We start from the raw sequence: 12,098 nt of genomic DNA on the forward strand, positions 1-12,098 counted from the left end.
GACGGCAGCCCTGGGATACAAGTGAAGGCAGCCCTGGGACACCAGTGAAGGTAGCCCTAAGACACCAGTGAAGGCACCCTGAGACACAAGTGAAGGCAGCTCTAGGACACCAGTATAGGCACCCTGGGACACCAGTGAAGGCAGCCATGGGACACCTGTGAAGGCAGCCATGGATACCTGTGAAGGCAGCCCTGGGACACCAGTGAAGGCACCCCTGGGACACCAGTGAAGGCAGAACTGTGACACAAGTGAAGGCAACCCTGGGACACAAGTGAAGGCAGCCCTGGGACACCAGTGAAGGCACCCATGGACACCAGTGAAGACAGCCATGGGAAATCAGTGATGGCACCCTTTGGACACCAGTGAAGGCAGCCCTAGGACACCAGTGAAGGTGGCTGTTGATTGCTGGTGTTGACTTCTTAATGTGAAAGCGATAGCAGGCGGCTTGACGTTTGCGAGGCACTACACATTAAGAAGTGAACACCAGCAATCAACAGCCAATTAATGCACAACTATATTCTACCCACCTCAAGACTCCGCTCCAATATAGAAGCATCAAGAAATATGGACCAATAGGCTTTCTACAATCACTTCCATTTCAATACCCATTGTTTCGTGTTCTGTCTTGTGTAGATGAAATTAATACCCTATTAATGCCACCTCTTGTTCTGTCTTGTGTTGATGAAATTAATACCCTATTAATGCCACCTCACCCCATCCACCTCACTCAAATGTAGATATATATATACATATATATATATATATATATATATATATATATATATATATATATACATATATATACATAAATATATATATATATATATATATATATATATATATATATATATATATATATATATATATATGTATATATATATATACATATTTATACATAAATATATATATATATATATATATATATATATATATATATATATATATATATATATATATATATATATATATATATATATATATATATATATATATATATGGCATGTCAAACGCCTCGTCAGCTTGGTCGACGTCATACCTATGTACTTACATTGAAGGTTACATCCTTCGTGGGGGCAAGTGTACATGTATACAACGCTTGACTGCTGTAGAGGGTTCTCCGTCGGCTTCGGGCTGTTTTTGATAAGGAGTTCGGAAGTCTTCTTGGTTTTATAGAATATTATCAGGTTTATGTTTTGGTTAGGAGTAGTGCTTTTTACTCCTTTACGGATTATTTCTTTCATTATTCTTTCCTCTTTTATATGTTCACTGTGCATGGTTGATTTGTAATATAATTTTATTGGGGGTGTTGTGGTTTCTGTTCTAGGTTCTGAATTATACCAACGGTCCAAGTGTCTTCTTATAGCAGCGTTTATTTCCGCGTTGCTATATCCGTTGTTCACCAATACCTGAGTTACTCTTTCAAACTCTCTACTCACGTTGCTCCATTCAGAGCAGTGGGTAAGCGCTCGACGAATATAAGCGTTGAGAACACTGGCTTTGTATCTTTGGGGGCACTCACTTCTACCGTTCAGGCATAATCCTATGTTGGTGGGCTTGGTATATACGTTGGTGCTTAAAGAGGTTCCTGTTTTTGTTATTAGTACATCCAAGAATGGCAGACTGTTATTTTCACTATTTTCATGTGTAAATCGGAGTACTGACTCTCTCTCTAGGTGTCTTTTTAAGTAAATTAGTTCATCTGAGTCTTTTACTATTACGAATATGTCATCTACATAACGGCAGTATACAGTTGGTTTTTGTCTGCTACTGGAGACCCTATCTTCGATGGTTCCCATATAAAAATTAGCAAATAAAACTCCTAAGGGGGAGCCCATTGCTACTCCGTCTATTTGTAAATACATGTCTCCTTGTGGACTGATGAAAGGGGCTTCCTTTGTACATGCTTCGAGAAGACTTTTCAAGTGTGGCTCAGGTATGTCTAATTTGGGGGTGCTCTCGTCTCTGTATACTCTGTCCAGTATCATTCGTATGGTTGTGTCGACTGGGACGTTGGTAAAAAGGGATTCAACGTCCAGGGAAGCGATGATTCCATCGGGCTGGGTAGATTTGATCAATTCTAGGAAATCTGCTGATGATTGTAGACTAAACTTACTTGGAGTGTATGGAGTTAGGAGTTCATTGAGTTTCTTTGCCAGGTGATAAGTTGGGGTTGGTATTTGGCTGATTATAGGGCGTAGTGGGTTACCTGGTTTATGCGCCTTAACATTGCCGTAGGCATATCCTAAGCCATAGTCGCCTTGAAGTTTATTGAAATGCACACTACCTTTCTTTGCGTTGATTGCTGTAATTGTTTTGTTTACTTTCCGCTTAAGGTCTTCTACGGGGTTCCTCGTGATTCGTTGAAATTTGAAGTCGTCACTTAGGATGTCGCTAATTTTGTTCATGTATTCATGGGTAGGAATCAATGCAGTCAAGCGTTGTATACATGTACACTTGCCCCCACGAAGGATGTAACCTTCAATGTAAGTACATAGGTATGACGTCGACCAAGCTGACGAGGCGTTTGACATGCCATCTTCAATCTGGTGCCCCTAGAAATCACATGAGACAAGCCCATGACATTACTCTAACAAGAGAAATGTTGAACAAGAATACTTGCATAATAGACAAAACCCAAGATTCAAGAAGATTACAAATTCTTGAGGCAATTCACATAAGAATAGAGCGACCTACCATGAACACCCAAATCACGGAACTATTTACTCTACCCACCATGAGAGTAAGGACAAGACAAGAACATATCGATGCCAACACAGAAGACAATGTCCAACATAACAGGCCAATTACACTGGATTAATCTTTGTGTTTAGATAGGAGATGCCTCGTATGGGCCAATAAGCCTTCTGCTGCCCCTATGTTTATCCCTTATGTATCCCCCCATGTTTTTCACCTTCATTGTATTATCACCTGACCTAATGCGGGTATAAAATCAACTAGTATTGTAAGATCTGTTCACTTGAGAATGAACCATGGAGGTTCGAAACGTCGTGGAAATTATACAAATAAGTGTAATACACTCTATAGTAAATCACTTCTTTTCTTCACCTTAAAAGTACGAAAATGAGTTTTGGAGAACTCCTATTCCAATTAAGCCCTGATGCTAAGAAAATAGTTAGAGGGATAGAAGCCCTAAACCAGAAAATAATAAATACAGAATATGCGGTCATATTCAATGAAACATGTTTGAAAGAAAACCTGCTGCCAGTATACACCAATATATATATATATATATATATATATATATATATATATATATATATATATATATATATATATATATATGTCGTACCTAGTAGCCAGAACGCCCTTCTCAGCCTATTATGCAAGGACTGATTTGCCTAATAAGCCAAGTTTTCATGAATTAATTGTTTTTCGACTACCTAACCTACCTAACCTAACCTAACCTAACTTTTTCGGCTACCTAACCTAACCTAAGCTATAAAGATAGGTTAGATTAGGTTAGGTAGGGTTGGTTAGGTTCGGTCATATATCTACGTTAATTATAACTCCAATAAAAAAAAATGGACCTCATACATAATGAAAAGGGTAGCTTTATCATTTCACAAGAAAAAAATTAAAGAAAATATAATAATTCATGAAAACTTGGCTTATTAGGCAAATCGGGCATTGCATAGTAGGCTAACAAGTGCGTTCTGGCTACTAGGTACGACATATATATATATATATATATATATATATATATATATATATATATATATATATATATATATATATATATATATATATATATATATATATATATGTAAGTGTCGCGTCAGACTTGAAATAAAAATGAATTTTGGAGAATTGATTTTTGAATTACCACCAGCAGTGAAAAGAAATGTACGAAAGATTGAGAAAATTCGTGTTAGAATTGTTAATCTTACTTTTTCGGTCATATTTAATAATATATATATATATATATATATATATATATATATATATATATATATATATATATATATATATATATATATATATATATATATATAACTGAAAACTCACACCCCAGAAGTGACTCGAACCCATACTCCCACAACTGGTATGTACAGGGACGCCTTAATCCGCTTGACCATCACGACCGGACATAAGGAAGTGATAGCCGAGGCTATATGAACCACTTCCCCGCCGGCACTCGGATGGTAATCTTGGGCATAGCATTTTATCAAATCACCTCATTCTTTGGGGCACACGTGAGGAACACAAATGCAAACAAACCTGAATGGTCCCCAGGACTATATACAACTGAAAACTCACACCCCAGAAGTGACTCGAACCCATACTCCCACAACTGGTATGTACAGGGACGCCTTAATCCGCTTGACCATCACGACCGGACATAAGGAAGTGATAGCCGAGGCTATATGAACCACTTCCCCGCCGGCACTCGGATGGTAATCTTGGGCATAGCATTTTATCAAATCACCTCATTCTTTGGGGCACACGTGAGGAACACAAATGCAAACAAGCCTGAATGGTCCCCAGGACTATATACAACTGAAAACTCACACCCCATAATCACCTCATTCTTTGGGGCACACGTGAGGAACACAAATGCAAACAAGCCTGAATGGTCCCCAGGACTATATACAACTGAAAACTCACACCCCAGAAAACAAAACACAAAACTCATTCTTCCTTATGTCCGGTCGTGATGGTCAAGCGGATTAAGGCGTCCCTGTACATACCAGTTGTGGGAGTATGGGTTCGAGTCACTTCTGGGGTGTGAGTTTTCAGTTGTATATAGTCCTGGGGACCATTCAGGCTTGTTTGCATTTGTGTTCCTCACGTGTGCCCCAAAGAATGAGGTGATTTGATAAAATGCTATGCCCAAGATTACCATCCGAGTGCCGGCGGGGAAGTGGTTCATATAGCCTCGGCTATCACTTCCTTATGTCCGGTCGTGATGGTCAAGCGGATTAAGGCGTCCCTGTACATACCAGTTGTGGGAGTATGGGTTCGAGTCACTTCTGGGGTGTGAGTTTTCAGTTGTATATAGTCCTGGGGACCATTCAGGCTTGTTTGCATTTGTGTTCCTCACGTGTGCCCCAAAGAATGAGGTGATTTGATAAAATGCTATGCCCAAGATTACCATCCGAGTGCCGGCGGGGAAGTGGTTCATATAGCCTCGGCTATCACTTCCTTATGTCCGGTCGTGATGGTCAAGCGGATTAAGGCGTCCCTGTACATATCAGTTGTGGGAGTATGGGTTCGAGTCACTTCTGGGGTGTGAGTTTTCAGTTGTATATAGTCCTGGGGACCATTCAGGCTTGTTTGCATTTGTGTTCCTCACGTGTGCCCCAAAGAATGAGGTGATTTGATAAAATGCTATGCCCAAGATTACCATCCGAGTGCCGGCGGGGAAGTGGTTCATATAGCCTCGGCTATCACTTCCTTATGTCCGGTCGTGATGGTCAAGCGGATTAAGGCGTCCCTGTACATACCAGTTGTGGGAGTATGGGTTCGAGTCACTTCTGGGGTGTGAGTTTTCAGTTGTATATAGTCCTGGGGACCATTCAGGCTTGTTTGCATATATATATATATATATATATATATGTCGTACGACATATATATATATATATGTCGTACCTAGTAGCCATAACGCACTTCTCGGCCTACTATGCAAGGCCCGATTTGCCTAATAAGCCAAGTTTTCCTGAATTATTATATTTTCTCAAATTTTTTCCTTATGAAATGATGAAGCTACCCATTTCCATATGTATGAGGTCAATTTTTTTTTATTGGAGTTAAAATTAACGTAGATATATGACCGAACCTTACCAACCCTACCTAACCTAACCTAACCTATCTTTTAGGTTAGGTTAGGTTAGGTAGCCGAAAAAGTTAGGTTAGGTTAGGTTAGGTAGGTTAGGTAGTCGAAAAACAATTAATTCATGAAAACTTGTATTATTAGGCAAATCGGGCCTTGCATAGTAGGCCGAGAAGTTCGTTCTGGCTACTAGGTACGACATTTATATATATATATATATATACATACATTACATATATATATATATATACATTACATATATATATATATATATATATATATATATATATATATATATATATATATATATATATATTTTTTTTTTTTTTTTTTTTTTTATAAATAGGAAGGGAGTACCACCTCTAGCTGGAAGAAGGGGGACCCATAGCCTCGGAGGAAACCACGCATAACGCATTAGAGGGAATGTTTAGATCCCCTCCAATACAGTTTCTGTGTGCTTTTCTCCTACCACCCCCTTCCTTAAATATTTTTTGTGCTTTATTATGCATTTGATGGTTACAAGATATACATGAAATGATAATGATATATGAAATGATGTATATATATATATATATATATATATATATATATATATATATATATATATATATATATATATATATATATATATATATATGTATATAAAGGTAGCTTAAAAAGTTAGGTTAGGTTGGGTTAGGTAGGTTCGGTAGTCGAAAAACAATTAATTCATGAAAACTTGGCCTATTAGGCAAATTGGGCCTTGCATAGTAGGCTGAAAAGTGCGTTCTGGCTACTAGGTACGACATATATATATATATAAATATATATATATATATATGTCGTACCTAGTAGCCAGAACGCACTTCTCAGCCTATTATGCAAGACCCGATTTGCCTAATAAGCCAAGTTTTCATGAATTAATTGTTTTTCGACTACCTAACCTACCTAACCTAACCTAACCTACCTTTTTGGGCTACCTAACCAAACCTAACCTATACAGATAGGTTAGGTTAGGTTAGGTAGGGTTGGTTAAGTTCGGTCATATATCTACGTTAATTTTAACTCCAATAAAAAAAAATTGACCTCATACATAATGAAATGGGTAGCTTTATCATTTCATAAGAAAAAAAATTGAAAAAAATATTAATTCAGGAAAACTTGGCTTATTAGGCAAATCGGGCCTTGCATAGTAGGCCAAAAAGTGAGTTCTGGCTACTAGGTACGACATATATATATATATATATATATATATATATATATATATATATATATATATATATATATATATATATATATATGTCGTACCTAGTAGCCAGAACTCACTTCTCAGCCTACTATTCAAGGCCCGATTTGCCTAATAAGCCAAGTTTTCCTGAATTAATATATTTACTATAATTTTTTTCTTATGAAATGATAAAGCAACCCTTTTCTCTATGTATGAGGTCAATTTTTTTTTATTTGAGTTAAAATTAACGTAGATATATGACCGAACCTAACCAACCCTACCTAACCTAACCTAACCTATATTTATAGGTAAGGTTAGGTTAGGTAGCCAAAAAAAGCTAGGTTAGGTTAGGTTAGGTAGGTTAGGTAGACGAAAAAACATTAATTCATGAAAACTTGGCTTATTAGGCAAATCGGGCCTTGAATAGTAGGCTGAGAAGTGCGTTCTGGCTATTAGGTACGACATATATATATATATATATATATATATATATATATATATATATATGTCGTACCTAGTAGCCAGAACGCACTTCTCAGCCTACTATTCAAGGCCCGATTTGCCTAATAAGCCAAGTTTTCATGAATTAATATATTTTCTCTAATTTTTTTCTTATGAAATGATAAAGCTACCCCATTTCATTATGTATGAGGTCAATTTTTGTTATTGCAGTTAAAATTAATGTAGATATATGACCGAACCTAACCAACCCTACCTAACCTAACCTAACCTATCTTTATAGGTTAGGTTAGGTTAGGTAGCCGAAAAAGTTAGGTTAGGTTAGGTTAGGTAGGTTAGGTAGTCGAAAAAACATTAATTCATGAAAACTTGGCTTATTAGGCAAATCGGGCCTTGCATAGTAGGCATAGAAGTGCGTTCTGGCTACTAGGTACGACATATATATATATATATATATATATATATATATATATATATATATATATATATATATATATATATATATATATATTATATTATATATATATATATATATATATATATATATATATATATATATATATATATATATATATATATATATATATGTATATATATATGTCGACATATATATATATATGTCCACATGCCTTCCCACGACTTGCTTATCTCCCAACGCACACACATGCCCTGCCCGTCTCCACTAACACACACCCACACACACACACACACACACTCACACACACACACACACACACACACACACACACACACACACACACACACACACACACACACACACACACACACACACACACACACACACACGCGCGCGCGCGCGCGCGTGGAGCCTCCGGCTGACTGGACAACGCTTTTCGTAGTCTTAAGGTGGCTCGGATTCGAATTCCGGCCGAGGCAGAAACAAAAGAATAGAGTTTCTTACACCCTGATAAATCTATTCACCTAGCAGTAAATAGGTACCTGGGAGTTACACAGCTGCTACGGGCTGATTCCTGGAGGCGTGTGAAAAAAGTATAATAATAAGTTGATTGACAGTTGAGACGCGGGCCCAAAGAGCCAGAGCTCAATCCCCCACAAGCACAACTACATGAGTACAACTAGGTGAGTACACACACGCGCGCGCGCCTTCCTCGTCTGGAATCGTAAACAATATAGACTTTGGGACCCACATTTCATATGAAACTTCACGAATTGGGAATATGGGTCGATCCAACCTTCAGGTGAGGCGTGTGGGGCCGACCCCGACCCCTCCTCTCCTATGACACTTCACATGCAAGCAACCTCGGACAACCAGATATTCTATTGAATAGTTATATTTTTTATTATTATTTTATTTATATATACAAGAGTTCTTACACTCTTGTAGAGCCACCAGTACCGGTAGCGTTTCGGGCAAGTCCTTAATCCTATGTTCCCTGGAATATGACACCCACGAAGAATCGTTTTTACAACCAAGTACACATTTTACTGTTGAGTTAAACAGAGGCTTCAGTTAAGGATTTGCGCCCAGTAAATCCTCCCCGGCCAGGATACGAACCTAGGACAAAGCGCTCGCGGAACGCCAAGCGAGCGTCTTAACACTACGCCATTGAGACGTAATTTTTGTTATATATTTTTATAGATTAGAGACAGGTATATATTTTTTAATAGCGATTATCACGTTCATACCGACAATGCATTAGACTGTTACTTGCCTGATGACATTTAGGAAGCAGCTGGATGCCAATTGGCCAATTTGAGGTAATTCCTGTAAATTCCTATATTCCTATATCCTCCCAAACCAATTCATATATATCTCTTTAATCTGCTTTTAAAATAAGACATCTCTCAATCGTTCTTATATTACCCAATAATTGGTTCCAAATATCAACAACTCATTTTCTACACCAAACTATAATTGTTTTCAGATCCTCTTGAAGTAGGTATTTCAGCGTGAGGACAAAACATCCCGCCACAAGGACGACCTTGACAAGACTTGCGTCGTAAGAAATAACCCTCGAGCAAAATATTTGTGCGTCTGAGCGCATAATAAATTCTCAGATAAGGATCCACTGCTGTCCAAGACAACCCCAGAACTTCTGAGAAAGTCACCAGGAAAAAGTCTTATCAAGGAGCCGTCAGCAGTTTAGCTGTCGAGGAGGAAATTGTTCCAAGTGTATTACACAGCTTTTTTGGGGGGGTTTAATTCACACTATTTTATTTCGTATTTATTTTATGTACAGGAAAAGGTCATTTTTTTTTTTTTACTTTTTTAAGCATTGAAAAAGGACGTAAGTTAACTTACGTAAGTTACTGTTAAGTAACCAAAGTTGAAGAGTGGACTGGCAACGTCCAGAAAGATTCGTAAAATAGGAATCTTCTTCAGAAGGAGAAGCAACAGAGCGGAAATAGACGACTTGTCTGGGTGAAGTTGTTTGTCTCTTTGATGGGACGAAACACATGAACAGCACTCTCTCTCTCTCTCTCTCTCTCTCTCTCTCTCTCTCTCTCTCTCTCTCTCTCTCTCTCTCTCTCTCTCTCTCTCTCTCTCTCTCTCTCTCTCTCTCTCTCTCTCTCTCTCTCTCTCTTGCTCTCTCTCTCCCTCTCTTGCTCACTCTCTCTCCCTCTCTTGCTCACTCTCTCTCCCTCTCTTGCTCTCTCTCTCTCCCTCTCTTGCTCTCTCTCTCCCTCTCTTGCTCTCTCTCTCTCCCTCTCTTGCTCTCTCTCTCCCTCTCTTGCTCTCTCTCTCTCCCTCTCTTGCTCTCTCTCTCCCTCTCTTGCTCTCTCTCTCTCCCTCTCTTGCTCTCTCTCTCCCTCTCTTGCTCTCTCTCTCTCTCCCTCTCTTGCTCTCTCTCTCTCTCTCTCTCTCTCTCTCTCTCTCTCTCTCTCTCTCTCTCTCTCTCTCTCTCTCTCTCTCTCTCTCTCTCTCTCTCTCTCTCTCTCTCTTGCTCACTCTCTCTCCCTCTCTTGCTCTCTCTCTCTCCCTCTCTTGCTCTCTCTCCCTCTCTTGCTCTCTCTCTCCCTCTCTTGCTCTCTCTCTCTCTCCCTCTTGCTCTCTCTCTCTCCCTCTCTTGCTCTCTCTCTCTCCCTCTCTTGCTCTCTCTCTCTCCCTCTCTTGCTCTCTCTCTCTCCCTCTCTTGCTCTCTCTCTCCCTCTCTTGCTCTCTCTCTCTCCCTCTCTTGCTCTCTCTCTCCCTCTCTTGCTCTCTCTCTCTCCCTCTCTTGCTCTCTCTCTCTCCCTCTCTTGCTCTCTCTCTCTCCCTCTCTTGCTCTCTCTCTCCCTCTCTTGCTCTCTCTCTCCATCTCTTGCTCTCTCTCTCCCTCTCTTGCTCTCTCTCTCTCCCTCTCTTGCTCTCTCTCTCTCCCTCTCTTGCTCTCTCTCTCCCTCTCTTGCTCTCTCTCTCTCCCTCTCTTGCTCTCTCTCTCTCCCTCTCTTGCTCTCTCTCTCTCCCTCTCTTGCTCTCTCTCTCCCTCTCTTGCTCTCTCTCTCTCCCTCTCTTGCTCTCTCTCTCTCCCTCTCTTGCTCTCTCTCTCTCCCTCTCTTGCTCTCTCTCTCCCTCTCTTGCTCTCTCTCTCCCTCTCTTGCTCTCTCTCTCCCTCTCTTGCTCTCTCTCTCTCCCTCTCTTGCTCTCTCTCTCTCCCTCTCTTGCTCTCTCTCTCCCTCTCTTGCTCTCTCTCTCTCCCTCTCTTGCTCTCTCTCTCCCTCTCTTGCTCTCTCTCTCTCCCTCTCTTGCTCTCTCTCTCCCTCTCTTGCTCTCTCTCTCCCTCTCTTGCTCTCTCTCTCTCCCTCTCTTGCTCTCTCTCTCTCCCTCTCTTGCTCTCTCTCTCTCCCTCTCTTGCTCTCTCTCTCCCTCTCTTGCTCTCTCTCTCCCTCTCTTGCTCTCTCTCTCCCTCTCTTGCTCTCTCTCTCCCTCTCTTGCTCTCTCTCTCTCTCTCTCACTCTCTCTCCCTCTCTTGCTCTCTCTCTCCCTCTCTTGCTCTCTCTCTCCCTCTCTTGCTCTCTCTCTCTCTCACTCTCTCTCTCTTCTAGTTGTTTCACTCACACAATTCCCCTCTTCTTCTCTCCTATCTCTTCCTTCTACACTTAACCATAACGTATTTACCCTTTCGTCCGTTTGCACTTATCTCTCAATTACCTGCTCAGCTGCTCCTTCTTTTTGCCTTACCTCTCTACTTCCCTCCTTCTCCACCTTCACTTCTCTACTTCTTAACCCTCCTCAAGTCCAATCCTGGAAGCGTTCTCAACTCCAACCCGGAAATGACAGAAATTCTTTCCTTTACACACACAAACACATACACACACACACATACACACACACACAACTTTTTCAGTGTCAGTGGAACTTTTTCAGTGTCAGAGTAGTTAACGGATGGAATGCATTAGGCAGTGATGTGGTGGAGGCTGACTCCATACACAGTTTCAAATGTAGATATGATAGAGCTCAGTAGACTCAGGAATCTGTACACCAGTTGATTGACAGTTGAGAGGCGGGACCAAAGAGCCAAAGCTCAACCCCCGCAAGCACAATTAGGTGAGTTCAATTAGGTGAGTACACACAGAGGATCAAGAGGATAACATCAGCGGCATATGCCAGGCCGGCCAACATAAAAACGGCATTCAGAAACTTGTGTAAGGAATCATTTAGAACTTTGTATACCACAT

The sequence above is a fragment of the Procambarus clarkii genome, chromosome 11 (genome assembly GCF_040958095.1).
Source record: "Procambarus clarkii isolate CNS0578487 chromosome 11, FALCON_Pclarkii_2.0, whole genome shotgun sequence".
NCBI lineage: Eukaryota > Metazoa > Arthropoda > Malacostraca > Decapoda > Cambaridae > Procambarus > Procambarus clarkii.